The following is a 14,473-nucleotide window of genomic DNA, read 5'->3' as shown; positions in this document are numbered from 1 at the left end:
GTGATATAAAGAAGCTAATTAAAATATGGAACAAATTTTATTAATTTTCATGGACATAAACTGTTAAGAAGTCATATCATTCTCAGCAATGACTCCATAACGGAATAATTTGATTTATAGCTAGCAGGTTCCTTTTTCTGTTTAGCAAGGATTGTCACTTGTGGTTTGGTGGTTTTTTTTGACAGTTTGATAGGAAGCTAGGTCTTGCTCCTGGGTTTGTGATCCTGGCTTATCAACATTACCCTAAATACACAGATGCAATGTTACCTCCTGAAAGTCCATCCACTGTGGCCTACCCCCCCAATGCAGAGATTGAATTCTTGACAGTGATTTCAGACAAACTGTTCCATATGCTGTTGGAACTGCAATCCAAGGATTCGATTACTGGGGAAGGAGTCTCACAGACTGTGGAAGAAAAGGCTAGTAAAAACAGATTGCAAATCCTTCACAAGATGGTGTGTCGCTTGTTGGTTTCTTCTGCTGGCTCTTTGGTTTCACCAGTAAAAGCTATTTTGTATGGCTTTGATTTGAAATTGGTAATGTGGGAAACTGATCTACAGCCTAAGTGATACATAAAAGAAATCTGAATACATTAAACACCGGTTTGAATCATGCAGCAATCCCGTGTGAGTCTTATTATGCTTTAGTAGAACTCCGCTCTTTAGAATCCTTTGTCAAGCTGCAGTATCCCATTTTCCCATGAACTGTACCCCAGAACTTGCCATCCTGTAGGGAAACCCTGTGAAGTGTTCTTGCAGTTTCCTCCAAATTGATCCAGGGAAGGGAGAGTAGGGTTCGTTTCCATGCCCTTCCCATTCCTAAAGAAAAAGCCCACAAATTCTGTGGAGGATTCAGAGGAGGCCAAGTATATCTATGCGGATGTACCTCCATACTCCCATGCTAGGAGTGCCAGATTCTCTCAAATATTCCAGCTTCCCCTGTCAGGAGCCTCCCCTGATACTCCTGCCCTCTTCTAAGGAGGAGCTGGAAGAACTCCTGGGCAGATTTCTGGTGAGGTTGGTTTTCTTCCGTCCTACGTGCCAATTCCCAGACGCACCAAGCGCTTTCTGAGTCCAGAGAGACAAGGGGAGACAGAAGCAGCTGCAATTCTCCATCCCACATACAAAAACAATTGTGTGAATGGGGCAGATCGCGCAATTTAATACTGCAATATGGAGTGGTTAGCAAAGTAGTGACCTGAGGACCTCTGTGAAACTCGAAAGCTTGTCCCTTCCACCAACAGAATTTGGTCCAATAAAAGATTTTACCTCACCTACCTTGTCTCTCTCATATCCTGAGACCAACACAGCTACAACATGACTGCAAGACACAAAGTAGTAGTCGATACTCAAGCTATGACTTTCTTCTTTGCATTCAGACAATCTTTCCAATCAATGTAAGCATGCACATTAAGAGGTCTTATTTTCCAAAGGTCATGCTGGGGCTTTCCCCAGGTAGTTAACATTTAGGTGTTGGCCCCAATCCTGCTATTTATGCATGTACTTAATGTGATGCACTGAGATTAGTCCCACAAGAATCAGTGGAACTACTCAGTGCATAAAGTTAAGCACGTATGTATGTTTGTAACTTCCCCTGCATGTAAATAGACCCCTAAATTCTACAAATGCTCACATAATTGGATACACAAGAAACTTTCAACATGAAAAACATGAAGGTAAAGGCATACTAGATGAGATACAGGAGAAACTTCTCGAAGAATATAACATGTCTGACATTACCTCAAAAACAGCAGAACACTCCCCATATATACTGGTTTGTTTTCAAGAATGTGAGAGAATGAATATGCTAATACATGAGATAAGGCATTTACTTAAGAGACTTGATTTAGTTCTGGAGGTATGTGTGCTTTGCTTACCTGCCTTGTGGGATGATCCAGTCTAACTAAAGACACGACTGTGTATGCATATAGTAGATGTCTGCATTTTGGGGGGTGTTTTGTCATCTCATATTGCATGGACCTTAAAAAATATTATAACACGGTTTGTCAACTCTAAAATAGCTTGTTTGTTTTTTAAATTATGTGAAATGAGTGATCACAAAAGGTGCTGCTCAGAAGCCTGAAAGCTTCCATTTAGCCCCATATTAGGAAATGACAGTACAACCTTCTGAGTATTGCCTTCTCATTGTGCCTCAGCCCGAGCTTGGAGCTGGTGAGAGGGGAGATAAATCCCCATGCCCATTCATTCCTTCAGCCTCTCTGCTGCAAGTGCCACCAAGAGGGGTTGCCAGCTGTGGTGGATATTTTGAGAATGCCCCCATCATGAAGCAACCCTTAGGCTAGAAGGCAATACCCACTTTGGGAACTCTGTGGGAGGGGGGAAAAATGGATCCACTCAAATCCACCAAGACAAAAATATCGAGTGGTCCAAAATATATACGACTGTGCCCGCTGGAACACTTAAATGGATTCGCATGTGCCTTTGACCATGACTAGAAGGTAATCATTAGCCATTGGATAAGGTTCATACTCTTATCATACATACCCAGTCTCAGAACATACCCAGGTTTAAAATGAGGCTAATATGTGCTGTCCTATCTGGTCGCATGTTCACTAAGTGCTCCAGGAATACTAACATAAGTAAGACTGTAGCAATAGTTTATAATTACCCTGTAGGGGTTTGTGATCTAATTCTTTCCTTTATTTGTAGTTATTATTCATTGTGTATGACCAGAGTAGATAATAATATTCACTAATCTTGAATATTTAGGGCCAAATGTTCACAAAGGGAAGCCTGATATTTGGATACAGAAATGTCAATGCAGTAACATACCTGCTGTGTTTGGACTTAATGCACATTCAGATCACATTGCGCATCTAAATGGCTTTCTAGATGCCTAACCAGCAGTTTGCATTTATGATCAAGTGCTTTGTATGCAAAGCTGTGACAAATGCACGTATTGCTACAACTGGCTTTTGAAGATATGATCGTTAGTACCAAATTTTGAAAGTAGACTCCAATTTTGACAACTGGAAATACACACATTCCTATTTTTAATTAATACCTATAGAATTGGGGCACTCAAATAGCCATTAATACAAACAAACAGTGAAGCTCCTAACCTGTTTGCCTGTGGCATTTCATGTGGGTGCAGAGAGAGACGGCTCTTAGGATATTCAGTGTATACATATGTATTTCCCCTACATAATGTAATTTGAGTTAATTTAAGAAATGCAGAAAAAATGGAAACTACACTCATGTTTCTGACAATTTCACCTTTTTTATTTTTAATAAATGGCTCGCACTAGTTCAAAGAGCCAAGATATTCTTTACACTTGCATGATTTAGCTACCTTATGTGTTTTTACTGGGGGGAAAAAAGCTCTCTATCATTTATCATGTCATCTTATCACAGGCTCTTTGTGAGACGCAAATAGCACACTAATGTTTTCTTTTGTTAGGGTGAGTTGGCAATCTTCTCAGAGCTGGAGCAACTACAGACAGCTCTTTTTTTTTTCTTTTCATATAATCTTCCTGACACTTGGATGAGATTGGTTTATCCATCAACATACAGTCTAGCTCAGTAGTAAGCTGCATGCCAACAGTCAATCAGAATGGACGGTGCCTCTTGCCCATCAGAAAAACAGAATATGAATGATACGATTTTTTTCCAGCAAATATCCTGTGTCTGTGCATAATTCAGACTAGCTTTTTGTAGCTTGATATTAACTGTAGTGTGAAAAGCAAAAAGATTTTGCATTTTACCTTGCTCTGGACATTGGGCAATTTCTGTAATGTTCTAGTTCTCACTTTTCTTTCTTTTTTCAAATCAAGCTGAGTGCTCTTCAAAGTGACTGGGCAGAGAGCTCTAACATGTAGTATCTACCACTCAAAAGACTAAACATGGACACAGGTCTTCTGTTTGGGTCATGATTCATAATGTTAATAGATAACAAATACCTTGTTGGGTACATGGAGGGGAAAGTATCAGACTCCAGTGGTAACCGTTGCACAGAACTTTGTATTAAGGACACAGAAACTTGGAGGAGATGTTTCGGAGCAGGCATACAGTGTTGACCCACCCAGTTCTGCTGCCGTGATGGGTAGCATTAATAGCACATCATTTCCAGAAATATACATTAGTCTAGCATCAGTCGTGGGTATCTTATCGCACAAAGGAGTGAAAGTTGGGAGAAGAAAAAAAAGTAACTGATGATTAGTTATTTGTTGATAAAAATGTCTGATTAAACACCTTTGAAACACTCTCAGGAGCAAAGAGAAGGGGAGAATGAAGCTCTGCCAGCTTCCACGGCCACCAGCTAGTGGAATCACTAGAAGCCACCCAAGGAATTCTGGGTGTTCTCATCCTGTACTGATGCCACCCTAAGCGGAGGGGAGGGGTACGGGGGGGAAGGGGGACTGGTCTCTACCAGTCTGCACTGTACCATCTCTGTAGAGCCACCCAAAGGATAGCAGAGCTCTGCCAGGAACTGCCAGGCATAGCAGGAAAGAGTGCTAAAAAGCAAAACAAGTCCAAACCAGATGAGTTCATCTGAGGCCATTTCAGATCCCTGGAAGAGGAAAAGGGAAGGAGGACATTTTGTTGATCAGAGGAAGGAAATCATAAAGCACCAGGGGTGGATTTTGGAGTAGATCAACCAGAGCATCATGGGGCTTTAGCTTCCCTTGATGGAAAACTGGAGCACCATATAGAGCCTGTGGCGCTTCTGATAGACAACCGTCCTGAGGACAGTAAGCATTGCCATGGGAAAATAAAGCAGTCATGGTAAATTACAAGCTGTTCTCATGAAGGAAAACACGGCTACTCTTTTAAAAAAATAAATGTATGGGAAAGTCAAGCTAGACCCAATATTCATGTCTGGAGAGGACGGGAAAGTATGCACTGATTTAAAACCTATCTGACAGACATATTAGGATTTAGCATGAAGGATTATCCTTTGCATAAGGTGCAAAGTGCAGTGAAATCATTGAAAAGCAGAATGCAGTGTAAGGGGGACTCTGTGCCACACAGCTGGGCTCCATGCCAGCTTTCTTTGACTGAGCATAGGGGAGGGGTGGGGCGGAGGGTGGCCCATAGGATATGCATGGGTGTGGCTATTGGGATGGCAGTCTGCATCCATTGGTCAGAGAGCCCACATGGGTGAGGGAGACCAGTAGCCCACTGTTAGAGCCTGCAAATAAAACCTGATTGCCTGTTGCACGTGAAAACCCTTTCTGTAATAATTTGTATTATTGCTATCCGTGGAGGATAGCCTCTCTCTGGCACATACGTTGCAAGGTAAGATGATGCCTCACTCACCCTGATTTTAAAATCTGCTTCTCCTGTATCCCTGATGGACATGTCACCAGCTGAGACACCAGATAAAACCCTTTGCTTTTTTTAAACAGATGCTGTTTCAAAGTGGGGTGAGGTGGGATAAGGAGGTGAAGGGCAAAATCTGAATAAATGCACAGTTTGAGCTTCATGGGCTCAGCAAATATGTCATAGAAACAGCAGGTATGAGTGATTAAATTAAGAAGATAAATGTCAGACTACCTAGTAACTGTATGATCTGTATGATCTCTCAGGATCTTTTGTGCAGCTATCTGAATCTAATGCAAATACTGTCAAATGCTTTCTTACAAGAGCTAGCCTTGTAGCCCAGGGTGAGTGTTTTACTCTGCCAGACAAGAGGCCTGGATTCATTCTCTTGCGCTTGCACCAGTAGTCACGTCCCTGTGACCCGTGGGCTAGAAGCAGCATGTCTGCCCCTCGGGTGGAAGGTGTGCCTCGCATTACCTAATCGTGATCTATTATGAAGCAACATTGAAGGGCTCCCAAGAAGAGAAGAGACCTGTGATGGAAAGACGGTGGTTGAGTCTTAGATGATGTTAAGTGGCATAAAAGGAAGAAATGTACTGATGCTTTGATTCTCAGGCCACAGCAGTTCAGAGAAATCTATGAGATCCATCTGAAAAAAAGCTGATCTCACAAGCCCTCCCACCCTGGCTTTCAACAAATACAGCAAAATTCCACAAAGGATGCTGCAAAATACAGAAAACTGTACCTTGGAAAATGTGACAGTGGTATACAAGATTAGCAAAGGCAGGCACAAGAAAAAATATCCCATGAATGCACTGTCTTCCTCCCTCACTGAGTGGAAAACAACATGCTTAAAAGGAAAAGGCCTTTTACAAATTTTTTAAAGTGCATAACAGAATCAGCTGCTGATGTGAAAGAGTTGGCAGGTATTACTCTTCTGAGAAGGAATCCTAGTTCAAAAAAGCAAAAGCAAAAGCGAGGAATACTACAAGAACAGGAGGATGGGGGTGAGGGGTGGCCTAATGGTGATCATCATGGAGCAGTCCAGGATGAAATGTACTGTGCATTCAGGAAGATACCTGTCAATCAAATGGAAGGGTGACATTACAACAATCTCAGTGACATGGAACCCTCGAGGCACAGATTTTTTTCTGTGAAGCCAGCCAAAAACCTGTACCATGCACTGAGCTGGGATTCAGTGAAAGTGCACCATACTGTAACTTACATAAAAAGGGAGCGGAAGCTGTAGCGGGAAAGGCAGCTAAAAGAGTTTCGGATTAAAAGATCCCTCCCACCCTTCTGCAAGTTTTAGTACATGCCAAACCAAAGTGAAGCTGCAAGTGCGCTCTATGATATACTCGAAACAGACAGAAAAATAACCTGTTTTAGATATCCCTACAGATACCCAGTTTTCTGCTCAGAAATAGTTAATTAACAAATTCAATTGCAGATCTTTGCTGAAATCAAAAGATACTTTGATATAAGAACTTAATGTGAGAGGGTTGCTGTTAAATTGAGAAGGATGTTTTTTGTTCAGCTGCATTCAAAACAAGAAAAACCCATACCTGTGTGCCATGGCAAAAGTATCACTGTCTTGGGGGGAAAAAAAAGACACGTTTTCAAGCTTCTGAGTTGGCATTAAACCAATGAGAAAGATAATGAACTATAAAAATTGCTTGATGGGCTCTGGGGAAAAAAATGCTGACTTTTGTGTTACATCATAGCAGAATAAGATATTTTGATAGTGAAAAAAACTAATACTGTAAGATGCCTGACCAATGGGTTATAAATAAGGAAATAACAGAACGCAGAACTGGCTGAACTGGAATGAAATGCACCAACTCAAAGTGCAAACAGAAGAAACATATAATGAGTAATCAACCAATCAGTTGTCTGGATCCACAATGCAAAAGATGCTGAAGAACAAATCCAGGTTTTTCCAAAAAACCTTGCCTTTCCAATATATGCAGAGCAGGTATGTGCTAAGCACAGATAACACATGTACAATGGGTTACAAGAGCCAATTATTACAAAAAGAAATAAATCAAATATATTGTAAAGCTTCAGTAAGTCTCTAAATCACAGCAATGAGAAATAACAATGGTGTGCACAGTGAAACTCATCTGGAAATCTAATATCCACAAATTTCAAAATCTTAAAGCTGAACAGCCCCAACTTAGGCTGAAAAGCAGGGCACACCTGAATGACAGACTACGGAGTCTGAGTCCACATGTTACAGTGTTGAAATCTATTGTGTACTATCAGTAGAAATGGGAAAAGCCTATTAAGGTCATCAAATTCAACTCCACTGTAGCAGTGGGTGGTGGTGTTTAATATTTGTATTGTGGTAACACTCAAAGAGCTTAACCAGCCCAGGCCCCATTGTGGTAGGTGCTGTACAAACATACAGCAAATGGGAGCCCCCTAAGATCTTACAATCTAAAAGACAAGGCATAACAGATAGATGAGCTAAACCAGCAGGTCAGCGTGAGGACAGGGGAAATAGAGTAATAAAAAACAGGATACATGCAATTCTTAGTTGGGAGCAGTAATCACAATTCACTGCCTGCCTAGCTGTTAACAATTTGCACTATACTGTATTCATTAAAGAGGTAGTGAGTTTTGAGGAGGGACTTGAAGGATGAGGTAGTGTCTTTAGGAATTTTGACTAAAACTTTTCTGACTCATGAAGGGAGCGACAAAGTGCATGTTAGAGGAGAGAGAGAATTAGACGATCATGGCTGCCATTGCTGGTGGCATCTTGAATTCCCAGGTCTAGTCATTTTAAATCTTTCACGTGATGGGTTTTCCATTGATTCCCTTGGGAGACTATTTCATGAACCTGACCAGTAGTGAATGTTGTCTAACTCAACCCAAACTGATTCGTTCTTAATTTCATCCCAGCCTTTCTAGGTAAATCCCCAGAATCACCATTAACTAGTTTGTACCCTCCTTCAAATACTTGTACAGGGCGAGCAGATCCTGTCTCCTCAGAATAACCAAGCTATAAACATGCATTTCCTTTTAATCATTCCCCTAAATCAGTCAAGTATCATCTGCACTTAAAACATATTTGAAGCTCTTTACAGTTGCAGAAGACTCACTCCTTTCCGGATCATATATAAAATGGGAGGTGCAAGGAGTGTATGTAGACATGCGCACATGGTGTGCGTGTGCCTATGTACTTGTATACATTGCACCTGGTGCTTTTCAGTGCCATGAGGCATGACTTTGTGGGTCCATGGTGCTCCTAAACACTTTTAAAGTTACAGCATTCTATGAAATCCCAGGTGTTCAGCTATTTGTTAAGAATCATAGTCCAACCCATTAGTGAATGCATTAACTGTATGCTAAAATTCTTAGACACAGAGCATATAATCTTCTGAATGGTATTGGCTCGGAGAAAGCTGTATCATACATAGAAGAAATACTGATAATGTACAGTACATTATGCTTCAATGAAAATGACTAATATCAAAGATAAATGAAAAGATATGTATGGCTGAGACAAGTGGAATAAAATGTATTTTAAGTAAATCAGTTTTCAGGAATACTAGGCACAGGTTAATCTTTTATAAATATGTTCACAGAATAGATTAGACACCAGCCCGCCTACACAAAATGAATGCAGCACATACTCTGAAGTGTTTCAGAGGCAGGATAAATGAGGGAACTCTTCTGTATTTGATCTGATTCTGCTCTGTAATTCAGAGCTAGTGGAGATGGGTGGTGAATTTCTCATTGATCCCAAAAGAACCAATACTGTTGAATCCTGTGAGATGTAAGCTTTGTAGAGAATTGGCGGCTATGCATGAAGGACATTGTAGCTTTAGGATCCTATTCTGTCAGGAATCCATGTAAATGGCATGCACAGGAGTTATACACCTCCAGGGGAGACAAGACCCCATAGCTGTGACAATAGTAAAAAGACATTTCTCTCTCTCTTTCATGGCCATATCTACACCCAATTGTCAAAGGATTGCTTTCCAGGTGATTAAATGGAGTTGGAAACTAATATCTTGTGACCATTGAAACAATGCTATATTTATTACACACGCTGTGTATAGAAATGAGGAAATGCGGTTAAGAGCATAGACCTGGGTTTTAGGAAAATTAGATGGGAAGTAGCATGATTAGCACATTGGGAATGAGACATTAGGAGTTCTCTGCCCAATTCTTCCCACTTTTCAAGTGACTTAGGTCATATCTCAGAGCCTCAAACAATGCATGGCTACCTCACAATGGCGCTGAGAGTTTTAGTTCTTTTAAAACACTATGAGAGCCTCAGCTGCTAGGCACCACAAACGTGCAAAGTATTGTTACAAACTGGTGAGCATTTTTTATAAAACATGGACACAGCATAAACATGTCATGGCTGAAGCTCCCTGCAGAGGCTACAGGGACTACTCCTGAATCAGCCAGTGGCGGGGGGGATTCATAAGGTGCTGTCTCCATATTACTCCTATTTTATGCCTACCTCAGGCAGCAGGAAGATGGGAAACTGACCTCTGACTCCCCCATGAACAGCTGAGCCATCCTAATAGACTGTCACCCCAACAACTGTGCAATAAGCAACGAACACCAAATTAATACAGGGCATCGTGTTTATTATCTGTGTGCCTACTGCCTTTGGTAAGTAAAAGAAATACCACAAATACTGTGGCCAGTCAACCGGTGCATCCTGGTATATTCCAAGTGTCTAATGCTGTGTGTGTGCATGTGGTGGTGTCAGATAGGACAGAAATCTGGTTATTGTTTCTGATCATTCAAAAAATAAAATGAAAAAAATCTAACTTTTGTTTCAGCTATGCTGGTCACTGATAATAAACAAACTGCCCTGATTTTAAAGGGCACATTTAAGGCAGCCTTAGCTTGAACCATAATTTGCATGGTTGGGGAAAGGACAGCTAGTCTGGCATAATGCTACAGTTTATGCAATGACTTGACAGCAATTCAACACCACCCACTACATGCAAAAAGCATATTAGGCTATGACGGAGCAGGAGTTGCCAAAGAGGAAAAGGGACTAAGATGCCATGATGGACATGGGATCTAGGGGAATGCCTGAGATAATGTTACTCTTCTAGCTTGTTTTTTGCCTTAGTAGCTAAGGCTTTCAGGCTAGTTGCCATACTGCACTGGTCACGCTATCACAGTTTGAATGATACTGTAGGCTCCTTTTTCCACCTTTGCTGTAAGAAAACGTTGAAGCTTCACTTCAGTTATTGTTTGCACTTGTTATTTAACATCCCAATTTGAGCAGCTTCAGTTGTAACCATACATATGCCCAAGTTCAAGGCAAAACTGAAAAGAGATTGCTTACATTGGCACTTTAATGGCTTCAAATAACTAAAACTAGCGACCTCTCACACACATCTTCTGATCCAGCCCTTTGGTAAATGTATTCCAGCAGTCCTAACTTACCCCCTTAAGAAGGACTGGCATGTTAAACCAGGTGGCCTTTTGCTAAACATTTTTCTGTCATATTCTGCTGCTTCAGTTTCTATGTTTGCCTGCATTTCACACAGCAAAATGGAGAAGTTTAAAGGCTTGTTTATGTGACAAAACCCTACCGCTAAGTATAGTATTAGTGACGGATTAATGTATTAGTTGAATGTAATTGAATTATAGTACTAATATACAGCAACAGTCTTACTACTTATTGGATTGCTGAGACTTGTGACATTCTCTTAAACAGTACTGCTGATGCTTTCAACTTGTATGCTTCAGCACTGTGGTACTCAGCTCCCCTTTAAGTAACATCATAAGCTGCAGAAGTAGACCCTTGGGGCTATGTGCTCCATTCCAGCACAGCAATTTGAGATAGTGTAAGAACTCACAAAGTTAAACAACCGTCTTCTTTGTATTGTAAGACAATAGATAGGCTGCCTGAATGGAAAGTCTGTGACTCTCTGAGTGGCTGTAAAATCCCAAGACTTAACTGTTTTTAAAAACATAGAACATTTTACCTGGTCTACGCTCTTGTATTTACCTGACGGCTTTTACTGTATGTGCATTTGAATTTACACTTTTGTATTTCTGAAGTGCCTTCCATCTGCACATCTCAAAATGCTTCAGCAAATATTGATTTACCTCATAGTAGCCGAGAAAGAAGATTGAAAAATTCTAGCTTTTGAATTTTTTCCCTAGAACTCCTGCCCCATGTTAGAGCCTTCACAATGGGGTGCTCCTGATCGCCTTAGCACCAGGAAGCAGCCCAGATCTTTGCTCTGACCCTGACCCTGACCCTGGGCTTAGGGCCACCCCAGAGGACACCCGTTTCAGACGCCTTTGCCTCCAAAACTATGCAGATGGCACAGTCCAGGTCTGTCTTTAGGGCATAGGTTTTCATGGGATTTGTAAAAAAAAATTTAACTATCTTTTTCTCTATTTCTTCATTAGCTACAAGGTTTTTCTCCTTAAAATTATGATGTTCAAAAAAAAGGTTTCACGGCTGTCAGAGGAGGCCTTTTTGTTTTTGCCCTTGTAGATGCAGCAAAGGGAAAGGGAAAAGGAAAGGGAAAAGGAAGGGAAAAGCCTTGTTCCCACGCTTTGGTAAGGAAACAGAGGGAGAGAGAGAGAGAGAGAGTGATTTACCCAAGATCACAAAGAAAGTGTGTGACTGAGTAGGAATAGAACACAGGACTCTAGTATCTAAAGCTAGATCATCACTGTCAAAAAGCTGTAACTATTGTGCATTAGCAAGCTTGCTGTAACATTGTCATGGAGACAAGACTGTGTCGTTTTTCACTGTGCTGTAGGTAGGTGAGGTCACTCCCAGGTGGGAAGCTAGGCTGTTGGCCTCTAATACATGTTTTTAAAAATACTCTTTTTGGCAGTGAGGACAGACCTAGTCTCCCAGTTCTGTTTCTTTAGCCACGATCCAATCCTTCTGCCTACACACTGAATACCTATTCCAATTCATATGCTCTTCCAAAATGTTCCAAATAGCTCATTTTTATTTTATATTCATCTATTTTAAATTGAAGCCAAAAAGCATTTAGAGGATTACCTCTTCTAGTATGATCTTATGCAGCATATGCCCCTTTGTCAGTACAGTATATGTATGACTTATTTAGGTTTTCTATAAGAATTAAAATTGAAATGCTGGCGAAGCGCACTCAGCCCAAATAACTAGGGTTGAGGAACAGAATAAAAAGACTGAAGAAGCAGTTCTACTCCAGGACATGGGCCAGAGCTGTGACCATGTGTCACTGCTTCACCCAGACAGCTTTGTGAGCAAGCGCATCTGTACAGTTCATGGCTCCAGCAACAACATCCACCCCTCCAAATGCAGTAACCTTGTGCTGTGAGTCAGCTGCAACCCCCCACCTTTAATCCATAATGAGTCAGTTTGCAAAAATATTAGTCCAATTATCATAATCACCAAAAAGCAAGAAGTCATTCCTGGCTCAAGATATACAGTTCACCTCAGCTACTGAGCATGTGGGCAACTGCTCAAGAGCTGATTTTGTCCATAGGGTTATGCACAGCTGAGAAATTAATCTGCCCAGAAAGCTAAAATAATCAACTACTGGGGCCAGAAGCCACCTCCACTATTGATTAGCAATGGGACTGCACTCCTGACCCTCCTCATGTTTGAACAGCATGTAGGAAAAACGTTCATTCTGCGATAAAAAAGGTCAGTATACCATCGAGACCTATTGGGTCATTTAGACTGTCCGCTACGTACATGAATTATGCGCCTCCTGCTATTAATAATTTTATGTTATTGCAAATGCATCTTTGTTCGGAAACGAACATAGAGATTTACTGCCTGTTTAAAGTGACCCTTTGAACACACTTGTTTGTGAGCCTTCTCCCCTCTTTATATTACCACTAAGGTACAGTGATGGTCTGCTGCATTGCCACGAGCTCTACTCCTGGTCTCAGGATCTCTCCCTCCTCAGTGTTGTCTGGATATCAGGCTTTTTCAACCCCCAGTCTTGCCTCACAGGTAGGAAGCACATCACAGCTCATTAGTAATTTACTGCTACAGTAATTTTTATAATTACTGCCAGGAGGCCTCATTAAATTTGATCTAATGAATAAATATTGTATTTTTCAACGTGATTACCAGAACAGCTTAAGCTGAGTGCCATAAACAATTATTTTCCTCAATACGCAGTATGTCAGTGACTATTGATTTTCATTTTGTAAAGAATTTACTGTATTCATATCAATGGCTATTCAGTAACAGCTAGACCTCTAAAGTGTCAATTGTCAAGGAACAGATGGTTGAAACAGAAATTGGCGTATCTGTTGCAAAAAGTAAAATACTGCTCATTAGTAACAAAAAAGGGATCATAGCTGTGTATTTTGGTGTCAAAGAAGAGTGCTCCACTGTGTTTGCACTCACTCTGTTCTAGCCCCTGACAAAGCAGTTTGGTTTAGTCTATTTTTATTTTATTTTAGCTTGTAAATCAGTGAAACTAAACAATGTGAGACCTAACAATGAAGGTAGAAGACCAACACTTGTGGGCCAACAATAACATAATACGTTTAGTTCGCTTTTAGATGTAATCAATTTAATTAAACTTTCTGCCTTGCTTACAGATTTAGAAGTACAGAAATATGGGGTACACTAAAACACATATCAAGGCTATAAAGCAATCTTCTCTACTCTACTTTCTGCCATCATTTGAGCCCATTTCAACAATTCCTTTACAAGCCAATGCCCACAGTAAGGTCATGTTATATATATATGTCAAAGCACTTCAGCATAAGGATTTAAACTTAAAAGGTCAATTTTTGTATATAACAGATACAAATTAAAGAATATGTTCCTGTTTTCTTTCAACAAAGCATTGTCTAATGCAATTTTAGTGTTGCCTCATGAAGTCTGTGTTACGTGCATCAGCATTTCACACAGCAAAAAAAAAACCCATTCAAACTAAGAAAATTATAATAAATCCACAAAAATTAGCAGGGTGATGAGGTGCAGCTGAGGTACCTAAAAGTACTTTTTTTTTTTTTTTTTTTTTTTTGTTAATTTCAAATTGATAGCATCCCTTTCATCCACCTATTAGGACAATTTTAAAGTTGAGGCTAAGTAAATGTGAGAGAGTTTAAAATGATGCCTCTTGGTACCTTCTCCTTACTGCCCATGTTACATTAAATTAGATTTGATTCCTGTGGGCCAGATTCTGATTTAACTTACACTCCATTGATTGCAGTGGAGTTACTGATTT

At 40.5% G+C, this 14,473-nt stretch overlaps 1 pseudogene; it reads left to right on the top strand.

Annotated features, from left to right (window-relative positions):
• The window catches only part of LOC125645061 (dynein axonemal heavy chain 11-like), a 186,380-nt pseudogene extending 172,510 nt beyond the window's left edge, over positions 1-13,870 (top strand).
• Positions 13,871-14,473: the final 603 nt, after the last annotated feature.

Source organism: Caretta caretta, chromosome 11, assembly GCF_965140235.1.
Source record: "Caretta caretta isolate rCarCar2 chromosome 11, rCarCar1.hap1, whole genome shotgun sequence".
Taxonomy (NCBI): Eukaryota; Metazoa; Chordata; order Testudines; family Cheloniidae; genus Caretta; species Caretta caretta.
The sequence above is the reverse complement of the archived record's forward strand: the minus strand, read 5'-3'. Positions and strand labels throughout refer to the sequence as shown.